General features: G+C 44.5%; 1 protein-coding gene and 1 long non-coding RNA gene across 4 annotated transcripts in view; one reads left to right on the plus strand and one right to left on the minus strand.

Moving 5' to 3' along the window:
• The window catches only part of LOC135104846 (uncharacterized), a 106,654-nt gene that overhangs the window by 32,565 nt on the left and 66,589 nt on the right, over positions 1-7,500 (minus strand). The gene's annotated exons all lie outside the window — the stretch shown is intronic.
• LOC135104842 (ankyrin repeat domain-containing protein 34A-like) overlaps positions 1-7,500 on the plus strand; it is a 53,386-nt gene that overhangs the window by 4,986 nt on the left and 40,900 nt on the right. The window contains exon 2 of the mRNA XM_064012511.1: positions 5,114-5,334. The gene's annotated coding sequence lies outside the window, so the exon portion shown is untranslated. The remainder of the gene's footprint in view (positions 1-5,113; positions 5,335-7,500) is intronic.

The raw sequence follows: 7,500 nt of genomic DNA on the forward strand, positions 1-7,500 counted from the left end.
CACCACCTCAATTTGCTTCCCACTCACTTACATGTAACCTACCACACCCCCCTCTCTCCCCTTCCTTCCCCTCACTTCCCCTCGTCCCCTCTCCCCTCCCTTTATGCCCTTCTCTCGCTCCCCCTTTCCCCTCTCACCTCCCTATACCCAATCACAAGGTAGTCCTCTCTCTCTCTCTCTCTCTCTCTCTCTCTCTCTCTCTCTCTCTCTCTCTCTCTCTCTCTCTCTCTCTCTCTCTCTCTCTCTCTCTCTCTCTCCCTCACTTTCCTCTCTCCCTTAACCCCATCCATCCTATCAGTTCCCCCCCCCTCTCTCTCTCTCTCTCTCTCTCTCTCTCTCTCTCTCTCTCTCTCTCTCTCTCTCTCTCTCTCCCCTCACTTTCTTCTCTCCTGGACCACCACCCCTCCTATTCTATTACTCTCCCTTCTCCTTCCCCTCACTTCCTCTCTCCCACCTTTCATTCCTCAGCCATCCGATCACTTTCCCCCTCCTTTCCCCTCCCCCTCCCCTCCCCGTCCCCTCACCGGCCTCTCACTATGTCCAAAAATAGTTCAAGGTCAGAGAAGAAAACCTCCCTCACCTCCCTTCATATCCTCTCCATTTCTCCCTCCCCTTTTTTTTTCCTCCATATTTTTTTTCAATTTTTTCTTTTATCTATTTTTTTTTCAATTTCCCCTCCTTTTTTATGATTTCCATTTCCTCTTCCCTTTTATCTATTTTGTTAAATTTCTCCCCTCTTTCCTTTTTTTTCCATTTCCCCTCTTTTATTTTATTTTCCATTTCCTTTTTTTTATTTTTTTCCATTTCCCCTCTTTTCTTTTCTTTTATTTTCATTGCTCCTCTTTTTTTTTTATTAACAGACACCTATATCCACTTTTCTATCACTATTTTAAACCCCAAACATACCCAATTCTCCCTAAGATCACCCCTCTGCTATTCCCAACCATTCACCCCACTTTCTTCTCGCCCTTTCATCCCATCCTCTCCTCTTCTTCCTCCTCCGCGCTAATACCTGGCTCACCTGCCGCTTATTACCGTCATCAAGGTTTATATTACACCTAGGAGGGCTCAGACCAATCAGCTGAAGGGTTCTCGTAAGTGTCGGGAACAATTCAGCCAATCAGTGAGCCCCGTTTGGTGTGACGTCATGCAACTATCATCATGCGCTGTAATGCTATTGGTGGTTGGTTCTGCGAGTGTGTGTGTGTGTGTGTGTGTGTGTGTGTGTGTGTGTGTGTGTGTGTGTGTGTGTGTGTGTGTGTGTGTGTGTGTGTTTAGTTAAATCGATGGTTGTGGGTACGTATTGATGTGTGTGTGTGTGTGTGTGTGTGTGTGTGTGTGTGTGTGTGTGTGTGTGTGTGTGTGTGTGTGTGTGTAACATTCCTTGCATGTTTTACTAATGCAAGAAATTAGTAATGATGCTCCTCTTTATCATGGTTTATTTTAATTTCCTTCCTCCTCTTCCTCCTCCCTCTCTTTCTCCTCCTCTTAGACAACAAATATTTAACAGACGGTAAAGATCTGACAGACTGGGAATGCGCTAACTCAGGGGTCCTCAACCTTTTGCAAGCTGGGTCCTCCCCGAAGCTGGTTCAATGCAGTTGGGTCCACCCTTCTCCCTGCGCCATCCACTCAACTCCCTATCCAACTAGGCCACCACAGATAAATAGGAAGAATCAGATAGACAGATATCCCTTGCTGCATCTTCTTTGTACTGATAGCCAGTGACTCCGTGATTTTCCTTGATTTCTTCCCCTCCAGTCCTGTGCTTGATTTACCTCCCCCCCCCCCTGTTGAGAGCCACTGTGCTAAAGTAACGACGACCTTCAATAAATGGTACAAGTCACGACCAGGAAATTGTCGACCTCTAATCCTGGCGTCAGTGTTGTGCAAGTTAGTGAAAACCTTCATTCCAGACAATATATTTTGAGGATGACAAGTTGATAAACAATTCACAGCGTGGTTCGTGCCTAGCTAACCTACTCTACTTCTTTCATGACATTATTTTGAAGAGTATGTTGACGACAGATCAACAAATGTTATACATCTTGACTTCCAAAAGATTCGACAAAGTATCCATAAGTTCAGTGAGCCACACACACGTGCCATCACCAGTAATATCCACGACTCGAGGACTCGAGGACTGGTCGAAATGACTTATCTACCCGGGAGATGAAAATTTGCCGATGACACGAAAAGTCAATAAGGTGACCAGTAAGCAGGATAAAAAAAAGCCTTTCAGTCAAATTTAGATCGACGGTCGCGTTGCACCACCGCGTGACAAATTAAATTTAATGTCGGTAAACACAAACTGCTTCACATCGGAAACAGTGATGATTACGTTCATTATTTAATGAAAGATAAATTACTTTGTGCAGTGAAAGGCTCTCAGAAAAGTAAAATCAAGCGACCTGAAGCTCAGTCAGCATTGCTCAGACGTTGTTCAAATTGTTAGATTCACAAGACGTACCTTCAAGAACAACCAGAAAGGCTTGTGTCGAAACTTTACACATCCCTGGTTCGAGCTATCTTCAATACTGAGTACTGTTACACAAAAAATATTGAAAAGCTAGAAAGATAAATACTTCCTATGAAGAATGGCTTAATGAACTACATGTATTCAGTCTTTCAATACAAAGGATGCGAGGCGATCTAATAGAAGCGTTTAGAACACTCAAAGAAATCGATAACAAATGCAATAATTACAGTTGATCGATGAAGCATAACAAGTAGACCAAACCGCCTCAACACGGCCGCAAAAGCTTCACGCCAGGCGAAGCCCAACACTTCTCTCTTCAGTGTGGTCGCTAACGTGTGGAAGTGTTCACCTTCCTGTGTCGTCAAGAGTACAATAGTGACAGCTTTTAGAGACAAGACTGGGCAGTGTGTGGCGCCAACCCACAGCTGAGGTTCTGTCCGCTGTCACGGCAGAGTGCTGCTAAGACTAGCTTGTGTTTATTGTGAAGTGTCGCTGTGCTGAGGCAGTGCTGGTTGCCTGGCGTCGGTGGAGGCAGCAACTGTGGGAATTCTCTCTTGCCTGTATAAAAAAAAAGCCACTCAGGTTCTCCATACTGCCAACCGTAGCAAGAAGAAGCGCTGGGTGGGGAGAAGCCTTTATCTTTGCTATGCTTTTGTTCTCACTGTATGCTAGATAGTGAAGTCCCCACAAACAGACTCGCAAAGCATCACTACTTTTCCTGCCCTGAGCGGAGGAAGTGGTGGGTGGGGAGGAGCCTTCATTTTTACTACAATTTTTCTCTCACTGCATTTCAAGACTCACTGGTTTCAAGACACTTATACTCCAATATCAGATGACCCCTTTGACGTTTCTTTTGGGACTGGCACCTTAACGGGCTCCTTTTTTCGCTCTTTTTTGTTGCCCTTTGCTAATGACCCTCTTACATAACAAAAAAAAAAAAAAAGCCCAACTTAGTACAGTCCCAACAAACAACCCCAGAAGGACCTACACATCTGCTGCTGTTTGCTCTTCCTTAGTATTCCTTTGTGATTCTCTCCCTTTCCCTCAGAACACAACGCTCATCATCAACTCATTAAATAATATAAAGCCTCCTTCCTTTCCCCTCATCCCCCTTACCCCCCCCTCACCCCCTCCTCCCTCGTGATACATGTGGGAGGGGAGAGGAGAGGGGAGGAATGGATGGTTACTGGGGGAAAGGAGGGGAGGGTGTTATGGTGATGGGGGAGTGTGATAGAAAAGGTGGTGGTGCTGGTAGTAGTAGTAGTAGTAGTAGTAGTAGTAGTAGTAGTAGTAGTAGTAGTAGTAGTAGTAGTAGTAGTAGTAGTAGTAGTAGTAGTAGTTCCCTTCATTCCTCACTTGATCCCCTTCCAACACTCACCCATCACATACATCAGGAAATGAGGGGAAGTGAGGGGAAGTGAGGGGAGGTGAGGGGAGGTGAGGGGAAGCGAAGAGAGGTGAAGGGAGGCGAGGGGAATCGAACCAGGGTTGATTTATGCATGAGTTAGTCAGTGATGCGCGTAGCCAGGAGGAGGAGGAGGAGGAGGAGGAGGAGGAGGAGGAGGAGGAGGAGGAGGAGGAGGAGAAGGACAGTTTTTTTATATGTAACTACCTTCCACTACTACTACTACTACTACTACTACTACTACTACCATCACCACCATCATCACAATCTTTGTTTTCTTTCAACCTGTGTAATGTATCTTCCCTTCCCATAACATTTGCGTGTCTACCTTTCCGTTTGGCATTTTGGAGGGAGGGAAAGGGGGAGAGGGAGGGAGGGAGAGGGGGGCTGGAAATGATGGATAGTGGGAGTAGGAAAGGAAAGGATGAAGGATGAGAGAGAGAGAGAGAGAGAGAGAGAGAGAGAGAGAGAGAGAGAGAGAGAGAGAGAGAGGAGAGAGAGAGAGAGAGAGAGAGAGAGAGAGAGAGAGAGAGAGAGAGAGAGAGGTTGCAAAGAATCAAACAGCACGGAACACACGGATAAGACAGCACAGGGAGAGAGGGAGAGGGGGAGAGCGGAAGGAGGAGGAGAGAGGGGGGGGAGAGGGAGAGGTGATAAGGAAGGGGAAGAGAAATTAAGGAACAGGGAGAAGGAAAGATGGAGGAGAAACAGGAGGTAAGGGAGGAAGAGGGATGAGACAAACACACGTATGGAGGAAAGAAAGGGAGGAAAGGGAGGAAGGAAAGGGAGGGAGGAAAGTTTTTTTTTTCTTTAGTTATTATTGCTACTTTTATTTCATCATTCTCATTATCTTGATGGTCACTATGATCATTATTGTCATTACTGTATTATTATTATTATTATTACTGCCATCATTCTTTCAGTGTGCAATGTATCTTCACAGCATCATTATTGTTACCGATGCTATGATCACCAGTGTCATTATTTTACTGTCATTATTACTGTCACCATCATTTCAGTGTCTATCATTTTTTTTTTTTTTTTTTTGGTTTTCCTATATCAAAATTTTCACATGCACAAAAAAAAAAAAAATATAGAAACAAATAAAAAAATAGGAAAAAATAGAAATAATATATAAACAATACTAACTTCACTTCTCCAACAGGCTAAAAAAATAAAAATAAATAAATAAAAAACATGAAACTAATATTGTCCCCCCCACCACACAGGTACCCACAACACCTCCACCGCCCCCCAAGAACCGAAGAGACACGATAACAAGCAGTGTGAGTCGAGAGCCTCCCCCCCTGCCCCCTCACAGCATGGGCGGGGGGCAGTGGGCGGGAGGCAGCGTGGCGGGACTGGTGGAGGCGGTGAGGAAGGGGCGCCCCAGACACGTGCAGCTGCTCCTGGAGGCGGGGGGTGGATGTGAACGCTCAGGACCACACAGGTATGGGGATATGGGGTGGGAATGAGGGGAGAAGAGAGGAAGAACGGGGGAGGGGATAGCGAAAGATGCGATTAAGGAAGGTTTAAGAGGTTGGAAGTAAAGAAGGGGAGAGAAAAAAAATAGATAAAAAACACGCGAATAACAAATAATGAAAGAAAAATTAGTGTTTACCAAGGGTGTCTGTTTATCTCTTTACTGTTATTACTGAACTACGTGTGGAAGAACAGGATAGATACAGAACAAGACTCTCTCCCCACCCACCTCTTCCTCCGACAAACAAGGCAGGAAGGACCAAGTTAGGGAGGAGTAAAAATATAGTTAAGGAGTCTATGGGTAAGAATAGGAAGAGGAAACGAGGTAGGGAGGTAAAATGCTCTAGGGGGTGAGAGAGAGAGAGAGAGAGAGAGAGAGAGAGAGAGAGAGAGAGAGAGAGAGAGAGAGAGAGAGAGAGAGAGAGAGGAGAGAGAGAGAGAGAGAGGAGAGAGAGAGAGAGAGAGAGAGAGAGAGAGAGAGAGAGAGAGAAGGAAAGAACGAGAAGAAAATAAACTGACGGAAAAAAAATCGAGGTGGTAAGGAGAGAGAACAGATAGGGAAGGGGAGATAGAGAGATGGAGAGGAGAGGGGAGAGGCGAAAGAGGAAGTGGAGAGCCGGAAGGAGTGAGTAAGAGAGAGGAGGGAGAAACTGGAGGTAAAAAGGGGAGAGAAGCAATGAGTAAGACGAGTTTAAGAGACAGGAAGGGGGAGAGAGGGAGAGATGGGAAGAGAAAGTAAGAGGGAAGGGAGACTGGAGGGAAGGGATGAGGGAGAAATAATTAGGAGAAGCTAAGAGAGAAAGAAAAAGGAAGGACGGGAAAAGAAACAAAAGAAGAGAGAAAAGGGAGGGAAGGAGGAAGGGAATGGAGAAATGGTGAGGGTAAAAAGTGGAAAAAATCATCTTTCCACCCCTTCTCTTCCATCTTTCAAATCGCTTTTTTTTTTTCTATCAGACTTTTCACTGTCACCTAAATACAACACTTTGCTTACAAACTTCACTCTTCACCCAATATGGCTAAATCACGTCTTTTTTTCACTCATTCCACCGCTCTACACTTCATTATTTCCACATCACTCACACAAGTTCTCTTTATTATAGTCTCACCCCTCCCGTCCTGTCACTCCCCATGCCCCTCTCAGATAACTCACTGACCCACCTTGCATTACTAACCTCTGTATTGTTTCCTGCCCAAGAGTACGGGATACAAAGAGCCTGAGAGAGAGTGTAAGGCTAGTTTATTGTAGGGATAGGTACTTTGGTGTAGGAATATGAGTGGGTACTTCAGTGTAGGGGTGACAAGGCTGGTTTCGACTAGCAACGGGGACGTGTAGAGGAGGAATACAAAGCTTCAAATAGGAACCTGGGACTGGCATCTCAGTGAGCTCTTTTTTTTTTTTTTATTGGATTTTTGTTACCCTTGGCCAGTGTCCCTCCTACATAAAAAAAAAAAAGAGAAAAAAAAGGAATGGTAGCCTGGAGTAGGATGAATATTTGATCCATACATCTTTGTTCAATCTAGATGCAAATGTACAAAGTTGCATGTACGAACAAATACGAAAATAAGTAATGATAACAAACATAAAAGGAGCTGGATACATGGAGACACACTGAGATACGGAGACAGGCAGATAAACACACACACACACACACACACACACACACACACACACACACACACACACACACACACACACACACACACACACACACACACTTCAGGGTTAGTAGAAGGGAGGCCAGTGCTCTGCATAAATAATAAGCGAGTCAGTAAATCATTGAGTTGAGTTGGACATCTTTTGCTCTCTTCGAAATAGACGGCGGTGGAGGCTTAGGGTAGTTGGTGGTGGTAGTAGTAGTAGTAGTAGTAGTAGTAGTGGTGGTAGTAGTAGTAGTAGTAGTAGTAGTAGTAGTAGTAGTAGTAGTAGTAGTAGTAGTAGTAGTAGTAGTAGTAGTAGTAGAGGTAACAACAACAAAAAAAAACAAAAGTAGTAATAGTAGTAGTAGTAGTAGTAGTAGTAGTAGTAGTAGTAGTAGTAGTAATAGTAGTAGTAGTAGTAGTAGAGGTAACAACAACAAAAACAAAAACAGCAACAACAAATTACAATACATAGTGTTTTAAGATACAATACATG

Source organism: Scylla paramamosain, chromosome 11, assembly GCF_035594125.1.
Source record: "Scylla paramamosain isolate STU-SP2022 chromosome 11, ASM3559412v1, whole genome shotgun sequence".
Taxonomy (NCBI): Eukaryota; Metazoa; Arthropoda; class Malacostraca; order Decapoda; family Portunidae; genus Scylla; species Scylla paramamosain.